At 46.2% G+C, this 19441-nt stretch overlaps 1 protein-coding gene across 8 annotated transcripts in view; it reads left to right on the top strand.

The window, feature by feature from the left end:
* ITGA9 (integrin subunit alpha 9) overlaps window positions 1–19441 on the top strand; it is a 400223-nt gene that overhangs the window by 18789 nt on the left and 361993 nt on the right. For all 8 annotated transcript variants that reach the window (XM_042956927.1, XM_042956925.1, XM_042956924.1 and 5 more), the window contains one exon: window positions 7130–7236. The gene's annotated coding sequence lies outside the window, so the exon portion shown is untranslated. The remainder of the gene's footprint in view (window positions 1–7129; window positions 7237–19441) is intronic.

Genomic DNA, 19441 nt, shown 5'->3' with positions numbered 1-19441 from the left:
GAGCCCCACGTCAGGCTCTGCGCTGACAGCTCAGAGCCTGGAGCCTGCTTCAGATTCTGTGTCTCCCTCTCTCTCTGACCCTCCCCCGTTCATGCTCTGTCTCTCTCTGTCTCAAAAATAAATAAACGTTAAAAAAAATTAAAATTTACATCCAAATTAGTTAGCATATAGTGCAACAATGATTTCAGGAGTAGATTCCTTAACGCCCCTTACCCATTGAGCCCATCCCCCTTCCCACAACCCCTCCAGTAGCCCTCTGTTTGTTCTCCATATTTAAGAGTCTCTTCTGTTTTGTCCCCCTCCCTGTTTTTATATTATTTTGTTTCCCTTCCCTTATATTCATCTGTTTTGTCTTTTAAAGTCCTCATATGAGTGAAGTCATATGATTTTTGTCTTTCTCTGAGTTTCTAATTTCCTTTTCATAATACCCTCCAGTTCCATCCACATAGTTGCAAATGGCAAGATTTCATTCTTTTTGATTGCCGAGGAATACTCCATTGTATATATATACCACATCTTCTTTATCCATTCATCCATTGATGGACATTTGGGCTCTTTCCACACTTTGGCTATTGTGGATAGTGCTGCTATCAACATGGGGGTGCATGTGTCCCTTCAAAAGAGCACATCTGTATCCCTTGGATAAATGCCTAGTATTTTAATTGCTGGGTCGTAGGGTGATTCTATTTTTAGTTTTTTGAGGAACCTCCATACTGTTTTCCAGAGTGGCCGCACCAGCTTGCATTGCCACCAACAATGCAAAAGACATCCTCTTTCTCCACATCCTCGCCAACATCTGTTGTTGCCTGAGTTGTTAATAAAAATAAAATAAACATTTTAACAATTTAAAAAAATGTGTTAGGGGTGCCTGGGTGGCCCAGTCGGTTGAGCATCCAACTTCGGCTCAGGTCATGATCTCGCGGTCCGTGAGTTCGAGCCCCGTTGTCAGGCTCTGTGCTGACAGCTCAGAGCCTGGAGCCTGTTTCGGATTCTGTGTCTCCCTCTCTCTCTGACCCTCGCCCGTTCATGCTCTGTCTCTCCCTGTCTCAAAAATAAATGTTAAAAAAAAATTGTTTTTAAATGTGTTATTATCTGTCTCCCTCTGCCATCAGAATGTGAGTTCATGAAGGCAGGGAGAGTGTGAGTTTGGGTTCCACTGAAAGCAGACGGTGAGACAAGGACTTTGGTGCCAGTTCTTCATTGGGAGGTGACCCCAAGGCGCACAAGAGAGAGGGTTGGGGGAAGACAGACAAGGAAGGGGGCAAACGCAGTAAGGGATGCATTAATCAGCTCATTGCTGCTCTGACCTGGGGGTCGACACTTCTGAGACCCTCTGAGAAGCCCTGCCAAACCAGCCCCAGAGATTTTCCACCCAGAGATTAAAAGCAAAAACCTGGAGCATTTGTCCCCAGCTCCTGTCCCTTGTCGGCTTCAGTTTGCATTAAACCTCTGGCACGCCCAGGCAGCCTTGCGCGTGGGCCGAACAAGCTTCCAGTGCTGGGAAAAGTCTTCAGGGGGAGAAGCAGGGAGGTACACCCGGTCCCCAGGAAGGGGAATGGTCCGTCACAGTTGTAGGCGGGTCAGGGGCAGGCAGGGGCGGGGCGAGCATCCACAGCATCTGTCATAGGGATTTTTTTTCCCCTAAATTTTTGAAACTAGAATAGACACTTGTAAGTGTGTCCCCACCATTCATTTCCCCTTTTCGTATCAATTTCATTTCCATTGTCCTTTGAAAAACCACTTCTTCCAATTTCTCAGCCTGGGGCTTTGGTTGGGACCGCCCCCACCCCTCGTTCCTGGGCATGGGCCCCTCCATGACCCTCAAGGTCTTAATCCAGCCACCTGCTGTCCCTCAGCTCTTCTTTTGGTCTCCGCCGCCACAGTGATCTGTTCGGGGACAGACACACGACTTGTGTGGGACCAGCGTGAGAGAGTAAATTCTAGGGCTTGCTCTCTCTTTCTCTGAGTGATGTGGTGTAAAGGTGTGAGGTCTGGAACAACCGCAGCCATTTTGCCACCATGAGAAAGCTTGGCACTTCCGGACTGACTTCGTGAAGCCCAGAGAGAAAGCCAAGAAGAAGGAGAGAGGAGAGGGAGAGAATATGAGCCTTTGGAGACATCTGGAGCTACTGGGTCCAATCTCACTTGAAGCCAAGGTTAAAGCTAGGTTTTTAACTGACATACCCAATAAAAAAAACTCCTTTATATTATGAGTCACTTTAAGGTGAATTTCCTGTCACTTGTGACTGAACGAGTCCTCCCTGGTTCCATACTTAACTCACAGGCTTGTTTTGAGGTTTACATAAAATAGCATTTAGGTGTGCCTGGCTGGCTCAGTGTGTAGAGCATGCGACTCCTGATCTTGGGGTCGTGAGTTTGAGTCCCGAATCGGTGTAGAGATTACTTAAAAAAAAAAATAGCATTTGTAAAGCATGGACCACAATTAATAGCCAATGAATGGCAACCAATATCGTTGTTATGATATGTTTATCTTTATAGTTACGTGCACTTTTTATTCTATACCCTAACATTGCCGTGTTTCTGTTTATCTCTTTGGCACTGTTCAATTTCTACCCCCAAAGGAGAGGGGCCGAGGGAGGGGGCTAAGCAGCCCTGGATCCCGACCACCAGCCTGAGCCTCAACGAACAGCACAGAGCCCACGTAGGGCGGCTCTGATTCCTCTGACATCCCACTTTCGTTCTTTGATGATATTTGTCTGTATCCAGCTTACACATAAATGCTTCCAGGCGAGTGCTCCAAATGTCTCTTTCGGAAATCTGAATCCCCATGAAAACAATGGCAACAAGAAAAAGGTGCAAGCTTTCCAGAACAAGCCCAGAATTTGAAAATGTGATAAAGAGGTTATTGTGTGTCCGAACTTTTCACACAAGAATTGGAGGAGACTTAACACCAGGAATAATAAACAGAGGAAGACCCGTTAATGCAGAGCAGATGGGCCCGCAAATGCTAAGCATCTCAACATCTTTCCCCTTGGACTTTTGGACTCAAGATGACTGAATGCTGGTTTCTTTAGTTGGAAATAAAGCTAATGCAACTGGGGAAACCTGTAAATATGGCGGGCTTGATTTCTGGGGTGGTTTTAAGAACCTACGATGTGGCAGGCGTTTGAAATTCACTACTTAAATCCGGACCACAGCTCCATTTTGCAGACAAGAAAACTGAGGCTTCACTTACCGAGAGGCATACAGCCAACAAGAGAGTGACGCCAGGATCAGTCCTAGGTCTGTCTCTGCATATGCCATTTTCCTGCAAACTAGGGTAACAGGTGAGCAGAGAAAAAGGATCGTAGTCAAATCAATTTGAAAAACACTGATATATGTATATACCATATATATATATATACATATATATATATATATATATATACATATATATATATATATATCAATGAGATAGAGAGAGAGATTAGACAGAGATCTAGGACAGAATGGTAGGGGGCTGGCAACACGAGGGAGAAATGATATATTTTACATATACATATACATATACATATACATACATATATAGAGAGAGACAGATTATACATATATGTATATTTATATAATAACAGTCTAATTGAGGCACAATTGCCATATAATAAATTATACATATTTAAATCACACAACCTGATATGTTTTGACATGTGTGTAACCTGTGAAATCGTCACCACAATCAAGATAACGAACACATCCATTACTCTCAAAAGTTTCCTTATGCTCCTTTGTAATTCCTTCCTCCCGTCCCTCCCACCCTCAATCTCAGACAACTGCTTATCTTCTTTCCATCACTATAGATTAGCTGCATTTTCTAGAGTTTTCTATAAAGGGAATCACACAATGTATATTCTTCTTTTTGCCTGTCTTCTTTCGCTCCGCTTGACTATTTTGAGATTCATTCACATTGTTACGTGTTTGTTCCATTGTATGACCATGCCACAGTTTGTCTATTCATCTGTAGATGGACGTTTAGTTGTTGTTTCCAGTTTGGGGCTCTTACAAATAAAACTGCTGTGCACATTCGTGGTTCAGTCTTTGCAGGACTTGAGCTTTCTTTTCTCTTGGATAGATACCTAAGAGTGGAGTGGCTAGGTGATAGGGTACGTATATGTTTAACCTTTTAAAAAATATTTATTTATTTATTTTGAGAGAGAGAGAGAGAGAGAGAGAGAGAGAGAGAGAGAGAGAGAGAATCCCAAGCAGGCTTTGCACTGTCCTCACGTGGGGCTCGACCTCACAGCCACAAGATCACGCCCTGAGCAAAAATCAAGAGTTGGACGCTTAATCGACCGAACACCCGGGCGCCCCATAGGTTTAGCTGTTTTCCAAAGTGGCTGCGTCTCACATTCCCACTAGCAGCGTATGAGGACCCCACTTCTTCCTCAACAGCGCTTGCCCAGCCGGTCGTTTTACTCACATTTTGCTTTATTTTGTATAAGTTCTTAAATTTTAGTTCCCGTGTGGTTAGCATACCGTGTCATGTTAGTTTCAGGTGCACAACATAGTGACTCAACCCCTCTGTACGTCACTCAGTGCTCATCACAGTAAGGGCACTCTTTCGCCCCATCGCCTGTTTCCCCCATCCCACGCCCTCCCTTCTGGTAACCACCAGTTGGTTCTGTATAGTTAAGGCTCTGTTTCTTGGTTTGCCTCTCTGTCTCTCTCTTTCTCTTTTGTTTGCCTTTGCTCGTTCGTTTTGTTTCTTAAATTCCACAAATGCACGAAATCAAATGGTATTTGTCTTTGACTTATTTCACTTCTTACACTCTCTCACTTCATCCATATTGTTGCAAAGGGCAAGATCTCAGTCTTTTTGAAAATTTTTTTAATGTTTATTTATTTTTGAGACAGAGACAGAGCGTGAGCGGGGGAGGGTCAGAGAGAGAGGGAGGCACAGAATCCGAAGCAGCTCCGGGCTCTGAGCTGTCAGCCCAGAGCCCGACGCGGGGCTCCAACGCACGGACCTTGAGATCGTGACCTGAGCCGAAGTCAGAGGCTTAGCCAACTGAGCCGCCCAGGAGCCCACCCCCCAATGAAAAAAAACCCTCCCTTGACCTCCTGTATTCCTCCAATGACCGTCTCATCATCCCCTTGTCCCACCTGCACCACAACACCCGTTTAACTGGCCCACTCTTAGCCCTTCAGGTCTCAACTGAGGATGCCTCTTGAGGGGAGCCACGAGCGCCCCCCACAAGGACCTTTGCTCTGTACTCCTAAGCACTCTCTGCCAGCCATCTCCCCCCATTGCTGGCATTTTCACGTTGTAACCAAGTGATTAGTCACTAGCGTCCCTCAGCAGACTGCTCTCTGGAGAGGCATGCCGGGTTCATGGCTGTGCTTCTGCACCTGTAGTCTTGGGTGTGGAGGCACTGATGTCTGAGGCCTCCTGCCACCAACATGGCGGGGCCTTCGATATGCCAGGAATTGTTCCAATCACGTTCTACAAATCTTGCCAAAAGTTCCCTGAGCGGGTACTGTTATCATTTCACATTGTATTTTTGAGGACACCAAATCTCGGAAAGATTAAGTAGCTTCAGTATTTTGTTTCGTTTTGTTTTGTTTTTACTACTGATAGGTAAATGTGGGAGCTGAGATTCAAATTCAGGAAGCTGACTCCGGGGTCAGTGAGGCCCTTTTGGGGAAGACTTTAATTTTTTTTTTTAACGTTTACTTATTTTTGAGAGACAGAGAGAGAGAGAGACAGTGCGAGCAGGGGAGGGGCAGAGAGAGAGGGAGACACAGAATCTGAAGCAGGGTCCAGGCTCTGAGCTTTCAACCCAGAGCCCAACGCGGGGCTTGAACCCACAAACCGTGAGATCATGAGCTGAGCCGAAGTCAGATGCTTAACCCACTGAGCCCCGAACTTGTTTCCATGCTTTTTATGTCTATAGGTTCTAACTTACAGGCGGTTGTGAGTGACAGCAAATGTTTTGTGGCTGTCTCAGCTCAATCACGGTATTTAGGGTGAAGTGACCCCCCAAACCGTGTCGCGAGTTCGTATGGAACGCTAACGTAGGTGTTTGTCAGATGCTGGGTTGAGAAGCCTTATTTCCCCCCAGAACATCAGCTAGTGTGACTGGGGCTGACGGAGAGATTCTGTTGAGGCCTGTGGTGGCTAAGCGGGGGGTACATTTCCCAGAGCCCCCTTCCCGGCGTGCTCTCGAGCTGGAGTTGGTCGAAAGGGCAATTGGCACCAGATGTGGAAGGCCAAAGGGAGGCGGTGGCCGGTGCTCTCTGAAGATCGTCGTGGTTGGATGTGGTGGCAGAAGGTGCAGAAGGTGACCTTCATTTGTCCTTGCCCTTCTGTCCTCTGACCTGATATTCTTCCCACTGATGACCTTGTTAACCTATGGCGCCCCCGGCCCTCCACTAGCTGCCCGGGGGACTGTGCGTTCTTTATCGCAGCACCTCCGGTACATGGCACAGGTCCTGTGTGACGGGTGTTCAGCACCTTAAGTGTTCGTTGACTAAATGCGTACACAGGGCTTCACGTGCATTGAGTTTGGGTTACTCAGTACGGGGCGAGAGCAAAGCAATTTTTTCTGGAGGTTTTTTCTGGAGACTCATCCGCTGTCCCACCTTTCGTCAGAGTGCCTGGGGTAGGTACCAAGTTTCCACCCCTGGGTTTGTGAGGGGAACCGGAGTCAGAACCCCCACCTCGAGGCCCAAGGATGACCGCCATATGCCTGTGTGAGCACCGCCTCATTGGTGTCCCAGGTAATGTGACCGGGGCTTCGGGTACCACTCCGGCTCTTCCCATGGCCGCTGGCACAGAACCTTCACAGCCACCGTGGTCCCTGGGGTTGGGGACCTGTCTCCTGCTCCCCTCTGCCCCTCAGCAGGTGCGGCCCCGCCTGTGGTGTCACCATCGCAGTCACGTTCCCTCAGCCCTAGTCCAGGGAGTAAGCCTGCTTCTGGGAGGGAAGGCTGTCTCACCTCATGGGCTCGGAATCACTGTTCCCTCCTCAGCCCGACGCCGTGCATGGATGGGCTGGTCCCCTTGCTTTTATGACAGGTCCCTGTCGCTGGGTTCGGCTCAGGGCCATCCGAGCCTCACTACGTACTACCGAATTCCCCCATCACGTTGCTGGAAGGATGTGTGCATTTAGAGCAGAACGTGTCTGTTTTGCAGCCTGAAGCACTTCCAGCACGAAGTCCCAGGCTCTGAAACGAGGACTGGAATCCTTGTCCGACAACCTGCCCTTCCCTGAAGACAAGCCCGTCCACCTCGAGTTTGCGGTAAGCCGGGCCACCTGAAAGAGGACACAGAGGGGCTGGGGCTGTGCTTCCATATCTCCAGGAGCTTCACCCCCGACCCCCCTCCTCGCTCCCAAGTCTCCATTCCTGTGTGCTCCACTAGGGCAGCTAACCTCGGACACACTCAATTCTGGAAACTTAGTTTATGGATGTCCCATCAGAAACCTCCCCCAACCCCTGTCTCACAAGCGCACACACACACACACACACACACACACACACACAGCAGTATCTCCAAACCCCACTGCATTTAAACCGGGAAAATAGTGGGTGGGAACGTGAGGAAATGGCCAAGGAAGGCATTTCAGGAGTTTCCGCTGATGGTTCACATCTGGAAAGCCGGTGAGACGCAGACGTGACAATTCACCAAAGTGACTGTCGAGAGAGCCCTGAGGAAGGAGCCCGGCTGGTGTGGGCCACTGATGTGAGCTTGAGGTCGTGGCTGTGGTCATTTACTTCCCGGCTCTTCACGAGGTGTACCCGAAGCACGTGGGAGCCTGAGGTCTTGAACTTCTAAGCCAAAGAAGGCTCTCAAATAACCCACTTAAAAATGAAGCCACCGGAAGAATAGTGTTTTGCGTTTTGTCTCCTTTCCTCCAAACAAAAACACCTAGTTTTAAATTTTTTTTTTAATTTATTTTGAGAGAGACAGAGACAGTGTGAGTGGGGGGACGGGGAGAGAGAGAGAGAGAGAGAGAGAGAAAATCCTTAGCAGCACAGGGCCCGATGTGGGGCTCAAACTCACGAAATCATGAGATCATGACCTGAGCCGAAGTCGGTGCTTGAACAACTGAGCCACCCCCGTGCCCCAACACCTGTTTTTTAAAGAGTAAAATAAAGGGGTGCCTGGGGGCTCATTTGATTAATCACTGACTTTGGCTCAGGTCACGATCTGGTGGCTTGTGAGTTCGAGCCCCGCATCGGGCTCTCTGCCATCAGCACAGAGCCTGCATCAGACCCTCTGTCTCCCTCTCTCTCCGCCCCTCCCCCACATTTTCTCTCTCTCTCTCAAAAATAAATAAGCACTTAAAAAATAAAAAGTAAAATAAATAGCACAGTAATAGTGGCATTAGATTGGTTCACATTTATCAGCTTCTTCCCCAGAAGTTATTTAACCCCTCTAAGCCTCAATGTTTCCGCTGGTGAAAAGATCATACCCGGAATTCTGTTGTGAATATTAATGTAATGCGCTTTGCACGGCTTACCTAATTAATATTCACAACAAAATTCTGGGTATGGTCTCCTTTTTACCAGTGGAAACATTGAGGCTTAGAGGGGTTAAATGACTTCTCAGTCACATATCTGATGTTATGAACTGAATATATATGCCCCCCCAAATTCATGCGTTGAAGTCCTAGCCCCCCACGGGGCAGTATGTGGAGTAAGGAAGTGATGAAGGTGAAGTGCGGTCGTCAGAGTCGGGCCTGAACCGATTAGTGTCCTTACAAAAAGGGATGCCTGTGAGCTCACTCGTCACACGTGAGCACGGGGCACAGGTCGTGTGAGGGCACAGGGAGAAAGGCTGAGGGGGGAGCTCTCACCAGACGTCAGCCTTGCTGGCACCTTGATATTGGACCCGCCGTCTCCAGAACTGTGAGGAAACACACTGCTGTTGTTTCAGCCGCCCAGGCTGTCGTATGTTGTCATGGCAACCCCAGCTGACTAAGACACCTGACGAGACAAAACTACATGGGATTACAAACCCCAGAGCCTTTGCTCCATGCCCCTGCACTGCCTTCTAGAAATATCATCACTTAAACATTTGTATTTTTTTTTAAACCTTTTTATGTTTTGACAAGTGCCATGCTAGTTTTAATATTTGAACGGAGGTGAGAAATATTTTAAAAACTTGGCATTATGGTATACAGATGTATTCTAACATTGATGGCTGCAGGTTCACTAAATTTAGATCTCTGGAAAAATCTTTTTTTTTTTTTTTTTTGAGCATGGAAGCAGGTTGGAAATGTTGCACCCAATAATAACAGTTGGACTTTTGGCTTGTGAACTACTTCAGTGGGAAAGTATTTGCTTAAATCTCCGCCTGCTATGAGAGTTGAAGGTTTGCGATAGTAATTACCCTTCCCCTGAACTTTCTGAATTTGAAAGCCATGTGGAAATGCAGTTTGTCTTGTATAAAAACTAAGGCCAGGCCAGTTTTGAAGAACTGACTTTAAGAAGTGCATTTAGCTAAGTATCAGTCATTTAGAGAATGATTATCTGGTGTGTGAATGATCTAGGCCCTTCTTATTTTTCTCTCCCTCCTTTGAAAATGCTGTAAGGAGACATCTGGCTTTGACCACTTTCTTCCACATGCTGGCTGGTCTCCTCCTTACCTCTGCTGGCAAAGCCCCTTCACGGGAAGTGGATGCCAGCCCCTCCACGGGTCTGCACTGTACGTAACAGGACTTCGTCAACGGTTGGGTAATGAGGGCTGACTCTAGCCCCACTTTCTTCCCCTGTTATGTGAAGGTCAAGTTTCCTTCTTATTTGGATGAGTGACAGTTTCGTGTGCATAGCTCCTGATCCACTTTTCTTCTTTTTTCCAAGGAATGGCAACACTTATTAACCAAACAGTAGAACACCACAAACATTAATGATTCTTCTTTTATTTTTTGTTTTGTTTTTATTTTTATTTATTTTTAATTTACACCCAAGTTAGTTAGTATATAGTGCGATAATGATTTCGGGAGTAGGTTCCATTGATTTATCCCCTGTGTATAACACCCAGTGCTCCATCCCAACAAGTGCCCTCCCTAATGCCCCTTACCCGTTTAGCCCATCCCCCCCCCACAGCCCCTCCAGAAACCCTCTGTTCTCTGTATTTAAGAGTGTCTTATGTTTTGTCCCCTTCCCTGTTTTTGTATTATTTTTGTTTCCCTTCCCTTATGTTCATCTGTTTTGTCTCTTTAAGTCCTCAGATGAGTGAAGTCATAGGATTTTTGTCTTTCTCTGGCTAATTTCACTTAGCATAATACCCTCCAGTTCCATCCACGTAGTTGCAAATGGCAAGATTTCATTCTTTTTGATTGCCGAGGAATACTCCATTGTATATATATACCACATCTTCTTTATCCATTCATCCATCGATGGACATTTGGGCTCTTTCCATACTTTGGCTATTGTTGATAGTGCTGCTATAAACGTGGGGGTGCATGTGACCCTTCGAAACAGCACACCTGTATCCCGTGGATAAATGCCTAGTAGTGCAATTGCTGGGTCGTAGGGTAGTCCTGTTTTTAGTTTTTTGAGGAACCTCCATACTGTTTTCCAGAGTGGCCGCACCCGCTTGCACTGCCACCAACAATGCAAAAGACACCCTCTTTCTCCGCATCCTCGCCAACATCTGTTGTTGCCTGAGTTGTTGATGTTAGCCATTCTGACAGGTGTGAGGCGGTATCTCATTTGGTTTTGATTTGTATTTCCCTGATGATGAGTGAGGTTGAGCATTTTTTCTTGTGTCTATTAGCCATCTGGATGTCTTCTTTGGAAACTGTGTATTCATATCTTTTGCCCATTTCTTCACTGGATTATTTGTTTTTTGGGTGTTGAGTTTGATATCCTGTCGACTTTTATGTCTCTAAAAGGCTTTCTCTTTGATTAGTGACTTTCGCCTTATGGATCTGGCATCTTCTATATCTATGCTGGCTCTCTTAGACAATTCATATGGTACTAAAGGACAGGTAGATAGATCGGCAAGAACAGCCCATAATCTCCACCATAACCATTACTAACACTTGAGATAAACTTCCAGATCTCTTTTTACATGCATGTGCATATTTAGATGCATGAAAATCTATGTATTTCGGATCACCCTGGGCATGTGTTAAGGAGCCTGAGTCTCCCCCTTCATGTACCCTGGACGTCTCTCCTTCTCAGTATAGACAGTTGTCCACTATCCCTTCATAACAGGCTTGAGTGAGTGCAGATTCAACCAGATAATGGTAAGAGTAGAGCCTAGATTGTGCCCTATTAAGAACCAAGTTAAATTCTTTAGGGCTAACTGAAGAAGGCCTACTTGTTAGCATGAGATGCCACGTTTCCCAAGAGCTAGAGAGGGTAAACTCTGTGGGCTGTTTACACTTATGGGGGCACTGGAACTACACCGGTCACTTGTGTGTGTGTCGGGGGGTGGGTGGGTGGGGAGTGCAGTGTCCTCGGAGATAGTCTTTCTTCTCTTACTGTCCCGTGGGTGGAGGACAGATGGAGGGATGCTTACCAGATTTTTCTCCCTCGAATCTATGGAGGAGGCCCTCAGTATAACCGGTCATAAAATTTGTAGGTGACTGTAAGAAGGAGAAGCTGGTATCTTGTCCCCTGTTCATGCTAAGCTACCAGCTTAGAGCTGAGGACAATGTAGGGAAGGAAGGGAAGGCAGTGGAAAAGGGAGTGGCCACCGGAGAGGGGCAACGACTGCCCCTTTGAGGTTCCGTTCCCTGCGAGTTATGGGTATCTCTGTCACCTCGCTGGATCCAGGCTGGGTGGCAGCTGGGATGTGCGGTGGGGACTCATCTGAGACCATCGCGGCATGGACACGGGAGGCGCTCGCATCAGAGAATATGGAGCGAAGCCACCGGCTGGGTGATGACGGAGGGTATGGCCACGTCTCACAAGGAATGACCGGTGCCCGTGGGCCCGCTTGGGCTCAAGTCCCTCAGCGGCAAGGTTTGCCGGGACCCACCCACCCGTGCAGTCGGCAGTGGCTGTGGACACGCTGTGTGGGTGGTGCGACCCACAGAGACTCTCCCCGGCAGTCGAGTCAGGAGACTCCTCGCGCTCCCTCACCTCCAACACTGCCCTCCAACACCAGAGGGGTAGGCACGGGGCCAGGGGAGTGTGTGAGAGAGTAGGTGTCCCCCGGCACATGGGACACGCATGCGCACACACTCGGCCCCCAAGTCCCCATGGCCGTTGCGCTGGGATTAAGAGGACAGCTTTGAAACAAATGAATTTGAAGTTTCAAATGAACAAGACAACGTCCTCCTGTTGAGAGGAGACTGTGGACAAATTGAAGGGTTATGGATTTGTACTGGGATATTACCAAGAGAGGCTGCTGTGTAGGGGGCTATGCTGTAGAGATGACGAGAAAATATAAAGACATTTTATGCACGTAGGCATACTGAGATGAAACAGACCCTTTTCACTTTTCGTGACAGCTGCGTAGTTTTATATTCTATGGCTGCCCAAAAAGCCAACATCTTTCTTTACATTTTTTTTTAAGGTTTATTCATTTTTTAGAGACAGAGACAGAGCATGAGTGGGGGAGGGGGGAGAGACAGAGAGGGAGGCACAGACTTCAAAGCAGGCTCCAGGCTCTGAGCTGTCAGCACAGAGCCCGACGCGGGGCTCGAACCCACGAACTGTGAGATCGTGACCTGAGCCGAAGTCGGACGCTCAACCGACTGAGCCACCCAGGCGCCCTAAGCCAATGTTTTCCTGATAGAATTTAGTCATTTAGTGCTTTCTGATTTTCACCGTTGCAAAGCTGCCATGAAAACCTTTACGCAAACATTAAAAAGTCTTATATTCAATTATTTTCTTATGATAAATTCCTAAGAAGTGACTGCTAGGGAGGATAGGACTTTACAATATTATCAGATTGTTAATATCTGAGGTTCAGTTTGTGCAGAGGTGGGGTGGGGAAGAGGACGCGTATAAACCTAGCTTGAATGTCTAAGGATCCATTTCCAATTGACTAGCAATCAGTAGGGTAGTTAAAATCAGAAAGGAATTTAGAAATAGAACACTGTTACTTTTACATATTAAGTTAAATGCAATTTTGAGAGCTATTCCTATATTCAATAACAGACGTCATACACAATAATACTAGGCATGTATATGATGTGCATTCATAGGCTTTCTGGATGAATTCAATTAGCTGGGCAAGCTGTTAACATATTAAGAGAGTAAGAACATATTGATTGAAGTAGATTATAAAAGAGCTCTCAGAAGCAAGTAAGTATTCTCTTGTGATGCTGTTGGGCCTGCAAACTGGCTCAGCTTGTTTGGAGGGCAGTTGGATGATATCCACAATAATTGAAATGTACACTCCCCTTGATGAAGGAATTCTGCCTTTAGGAGTTTGTTCTACAGAAATACTTGCCTGCGGTCACAGGATCGACACACTTCCGTGCGTCTGACAGTCACCCATGTCTCCCAGAAGGGAGGGGGGAGGTTGTTTAAATCAATTACGGTTCAGCCATACGATGACCATCCACGCAGCCGTTAGAAAAGTAAGTCGTATCGATATGGAACATTTCTTACATATTGCTAAGTTTTAAAAAGACAAGGCACGACACGATGCGTGCGCTAAGTGCGTATGAAAAAGCCTTCGACTCGAGTAGGTGCGGAATATTTCCAGAAGCAGGCTGAGAAACTGGCTGCCCTGGTTGCCTCTAGGAATTGTGGGCTTGGAGGAACTCTTTCTACTGTTGGAAAAAGTTGAACCTAATGGATGAGGGATTCAAATACATTTGAGCAAATAAATAAGGAAACAACCACACACATCAAAGGCTTTACCTGTCATCCTCTTCTGTCCTCTTGTAAATGTCCTGCTACAGCGGATCCTGAGGGACTAAAGAGCCACGATGCCACGCAAGTCATCTCATTCCACGGCCTCTCACCTGCGGGGGGGTGGCGAAGGTCTTGTCTTTACACCACACTGACCTTCCAGTTCTAGGGCCCCACTTTTATCCTGGCTCCTTCTTTAAGGATTTGAAATAACATGAAAACTCCTAGTAGAACTTCAAAGGCTTCAAAAACATGATGAGGTCATTATTCTTCCTGACTTATTATTAAATTATTGTTCAGTGACTTAAAAATTAGTGAGGCTTCCTTTTTGGCAATATAGTAGACATCTGGGAATCTTTCCTGGTACAAAAACACCTAAAATTGCTGAACAGCATATAAAAATGAATAATGGTTTGCTAAGCTGGCAAGAAATACATGTTCAGAGGCCAGAAATAATGAAAAAAAAAATTCTAATCTAGGGGAAAAAGGGAGTGCTGATGTCAGCATTCACCCTGGGGATATCTGGATTGAAGTGGCTCCCACACAGACAGGGGACAGCAACCAAAGCCTGGGTGGAGTCAGATTGGAGACCCCAAATTAAGCTTAGTTCACATTTAGTGGGCGAACTAGGATAACACCTGCCCACAGGGAGGGACTGAAAGAAGTCTTTTGTGTCATGGCCTCCTTGATTCTTGGTGGAATAAAAAAAAAGAAAAGGAAGACGTGTTCTCTGAGCACGCTGAGCCACATACATGTTGCAGAAGAAAATCCCAGTAGAAATTTAGTTTAAAGTACTGAAGCAGCACTACCCCGGCCCACTGGCAGCCGCAAACACGAATCGCTCGTGGAGGAACGTATTCTAAACAAAGATAAACGCCCGTGGGACAGGAGCTCACAAGCAAAGGTTACATAAGGCACAAGGAAACAAGCCACCATGAGAGAGAATAAGCAGACTGCAGAAGCAAAGGTACAGAATGCAGGTATTAGAATCATCAGAAACGGAATATAAAATAAACAAGTTTAACTTTAAGGAAATGAAGGAAGATGTCGGAAGTACAATTAAGGAGCAAGGCACACACCATCAGGTTGGCAAGGCGGGTTTTCAAACAAGGACCCCATGGAACTTTTAATTTAATCAATTACTTTATTTATTTATTTTACACAAATTAAAAAAAAAATTTAATGTTTACTCATTTTTGAGAGAGACAGAGTGCGAGTGGGGGAGGGGAGAGAGAGAGGGAGACACAGGATCCAAAGCAGGCTCCAGGCTCCAGGCTCCGAGCTGTCAGCACAGAGCCCGACTGCGGGCTTGAACCCGCGAACCGTGAGACCATGACCTGAGCCGAAGTCAGATACGTGACCAACTGAGCCACCCAGGCGTGCCTGATTTTATTTGTCCCTCTTTTTAGAACATTTTAGGTTAAAGAAATGTAATAATGAAAATTACAGATTCAAAGGACTGGTAAAACAATGGATTATACTGAAGAGACAGTGACCCAGAAAACACAAGGAAGTAAATTACTCAGAATGCAGCTTAATGAGGCAAAAAGATGGCAAATATGAGGGCTTATACCCACGCATGATAGAGCAAGAAGGCTTAAAATACGGCACATTAGAGTTCCAGAAGGAGAGAATACAGATTCAAAGAGTAAGCAATAACTGAGACCTTTCTAGCACTGAGGAAAGATGCCAATCTTCAGAGGTGATCATGCTGTGTTGTCTTCTAAATTCTGGGAAAAAAAAAATCTGAATTCCGAAACCTACCTGGCCCCAAGAGTTTTGGACAAGGATTGTGAACTTGTAATATCGACAGTCCTCGGTTTGCACGGCCCTTTGGTAACTGAGATCAAGTCCTCACCTGTATCTTCCTCATCAGATCACCGTGTGGTTTAAGTGAGACAACATGGTCAGGGAAATGCTTGCTGCGGCGTGAGATGCGTGCTAAATCCACCTGCTTTGCGGTTGGCTGCACGGTTCGCTCACAGCAGTGCCTGGTCTGCTCGTTGTCTAGACTCCCATCTTTGCAAAGCAGCGCCGACAGTCACCACTGCGGGCTGCACCTCCCCGCGGCACCCGGCTGGCATATACACTCAGTGCCCAGAAAGATGAACTCTCACCAGGAGGGGCTGAGGAAGATGTTAGAGAGTCATGTTGGGGTCATTCCATCAGGAAGGAATCAGTATTTCCCATCAGAGACCAGGGGGCTACAGTTCAGGACAAGAGATCCCAGGCAAAGTTGGGGATCAAGATAGGGCTTGAAAATACTCACTTGACTTTTCTTTTCAACTGGAAGAACTATGTGTATTTTCTGTCCTAATCGAAGGTTTTGGGGATGAAAAAAATCATATTCTGAACCTAGAGATTACTGAGCCAATCAGCTTGTATGAAGCCTTAGAAATGTACTTAACTTTTGACCTGGTATTTAAGCAGTTGGGAAATATTGAATTTATAAGAAAAAAAAAAGTTGGTAGAGAAAGGAAGGGGGAGAATAGACCAATAAATCTTCAGACTTTTTCAAAGGTTAGGAGAAACCCAAGTTTCCGTTGGGACAGTTAATCATTTCAATACATTATTCCTCTGTGCTGTGTGGCAGGAAGGGAGTGAGTGCAAACAATCGCTTCTTTTGCATTGTTATGAAAAGGATGCTCTCCACAGTTTTCTGCCCCTCTGGGAGGAAGTCAAGCTTGCCTTAGAGAAACTGATGGCAGATTCTGGAAAAGGCTAATGATAGGTAAGCTGACAGTGCAGGTTGTTCCGTTTGCAACCACCAGAGTTAACAGAAAACCTTCCCAGATCGGTCCCTGAAGCGAGAGACTGAAAAGGGAGGAAAAAAAGTTGGTTGTCACTTCCCTTAGAAAATGGGACAAGAGGTTCTGTTTTCCAAAAGGCACATGGGCTTGAAGCAAATCTGCATTCTACATGGCCAGGTTTGGAACATTCTCTCCCCCAATAGTCATGCTACAGACTCATACTTCAGTTCAAGTCTCTATGGGAAAGCTCATTCTGGCAACCAGGAAATTGAGCTCACTCTTGATGTGAGGTTGTATGGATGACAAATGTTTTTAGAGTTTTACGGTTAGAAAATAACGTCCCAAGAAGCCCATCTGTAGGTATGTTTATTCGTTTCCCTATTTCGTTGACTTGCTGGGGATTACACAGCTGGTCAGACCTGAGATTTAAATCCTCTCCATCTGAGGCCAAATTCTATTTTTTCCTACCATATCATGGTGTCACGTGTTCAAGAAAGCAATGCAGGATTCTGAGTCTCCCGTAGGACCTTGCTTCCTCAACCTGGCTACGTGGTAAGTTTTCCGAGAGGGACTTGAAATACATCTTCCTGGGCCTCACCTCCAGACCTGACTCAGCGGTGGTTGTAAATCTGTATTTTTCAGCGGTTCCTTGGGGGGCTGGTATACAGCCAAGTTTGGGCCGCATTGGTTCATCGAGGAGGGATGCTACAGTTTTCACCCGGTATCTTATTTATTTATTTGTAGTGTGAGCAGGGGAGGGACGGGGGGGGGGGGGCAGAATCCCAAGCAGGCTGCACGCTGTCAGCGCAAAGCCTGAAGCAGGGCTCCAGCTCACACACCGTGAGATCATGACCCGAGCCGAAATCAAGAGTCAGACACTTAAGCGACTGAGCCCTGCACCTGATATCATTTTCAGAGTTTGGTTTATGGGGTTGGAAACAGTGGGAGTTAGATCTGTAGTTTCTAACCTTCTAAAAACTACCTTGCCTTTCTTTTAAATTGAGGTCTAATTGACATACGATATTAGTTCCAGTGCATAACATAATGATTCGATATTTGTTTATATTGTGACGCGATCATCACAATAAGTCTAGTTAACATCCACATAGGGTTACAGATTGTTTTTTGCTGTGATGAGAATTTTGGAGATTTACCCTCTCGTAGCAGCTTTCAAATATACCATACAGTATTACAAACTACAGTCACGATGCTGTACTTTACAGCCCCAGCCAGGACTTACTTTGTAATTGGATGTTTAAACTTTGGGGCGCCTGGGTGGCTCAGTCGGTTGAGAGTCCGACTTCAGCTCAGGTCATGATCTCACGGTTTGTGAGTTCGAGCCCCGCATCGGGCTCTGTGCTGAGAGCTCAGAGCCTGGCGCCTGTTTCGGATTCCGTGCCTCCCCCTCTCTCTCTGTCCCTCTCCCCCTCACGCCCTGTCTCCTTCTCTCAAAAATAAATAAACATTAAAAAAAAAAAATAAACTACCTTCCCTTTTAAGATTTTTGTTGAAATCTATGGATCTTTCCTTAAGAAACACACATACCCGCACCTACCCTTTTTAGGGGGTGTATTAGTATCTATTGCTGCTATAACATATTACCACAAACTCAGCAGCTTAAAACAACACAATTATTATTATCTTAGAGTTCTGAGGTCAGAAATCTGACCAGACTATCTTTGAGGTGCTAGTGGGCTGCATTTCTTTCTGGATGTTCTGGGGAACAATCCATTTTCACCAAAACTTGTCAGCTTCCAGCCTGTATCTCTTGGTTCATGGACCTCCTACGTCCATCTGTAAAGCATGACCCTGCCCCTCCCTTCACGGTCACATCTTTTTATCTGACGACCAAGAAAGGTTCTCTCTACATGTAAGGGTTCAAATGAATATATGAGGTCCGTGCAGATAATCTGGGAAAATCTTGCTCTCAAGTCTTTAACTGTAAGCACATTGGCAAAGTCCCCTTTGCCAGGTGAGGTAACCTATTCACAGCTTCCAGGGGTAAGGATGTGGACATCTTCGTGTGGGAGGGCATTATTCTGCCAACCGCAGGGGTCTCAGACCTCTGAAGCTACCTATAGAACTGTGTGAACCCTAGATTAGGAGCATCTGTTCTAAGAAACTGTTCATTCTAGTGTTGGGTTAGCACAGAAGTCTGCTTAGCTACAAATAACCGACTCCTCAAAGCAGTGGCTCCTATGAACTGGTGTTTATTTTTCCTTATGTGATAAGAAATCCCAAGGAAGGCAGCCCAGGTCAAGTGTGGCCGCGGCAGGATGCTGGAACTGGGGTCCCTGCAATTACTTTGAGGTAGCTTTCATGATGGCTGCTGCAATCTCCAGGCATGACCTCTGTCTGTAGTGTGGGCAAGAGAGGGAAGGACACAGGGGGAGAGTCACAGCTCAGCCGAGTCGGCTCCCCTTTAAAAATCCTTTCCAGAAGCCCCACCCCCCACAATGTACATTTGTATCTCATTGGCCAGACACGGACACGTGGCCTCCCCATCTGCTAGAGAGACTGAGCAACATAGTTTAATTTACTTATTTTTTAAGATAGATACATTTATGCTCCAAGAATTCCAAGCTCTTTACGTTAGGAAAACGGGAAGTATAGACATTGGGAAGGTACTAGCAGTCAACGGAAACTTGGGCTTTGTTTCCTAAGAGTAGAATGGACCATTTTTCACCCTCACAACCAGAACTCAGAGAAAGTTAAAACTCTCCTTCAGAGTCTCTTCCAAAGGGTTTTTATCTTTTTACTCGGCTTGCTTTCCTTCAAGGACTTCCTTCTTTCAACAATGTTTAAGCATCTACCTACACCTGGCAAAGGGGACATCATGACCTGAGCTGAAATCAAGAGTCAGACACTCAACTGACCGAGCCACCCAGGCGCCCCAACAGTACTTATTTTAAAGGGATGTTGCGAGAATT

The sequence above is a fragment of the Panthera tigris genome, chromosome C2 (assembly GCF_018350195.1).
Source record: "Panthera tigris isolate Pti1 chromosome C2, P.tigris_Pti1_mat1.1, whole genome shotgun sequence".
Lineage (NCBI taxonomy): Eukaryota > Metazoa > Chordata > Mammalia > Carnivora > Felidae > Panthera > Panthera tigris.
The sequence above is the reverse complement of the archived record's forward strand: the minus strand, read 5'-3'. Positions and strand labels throughout refer to the sequence as shown.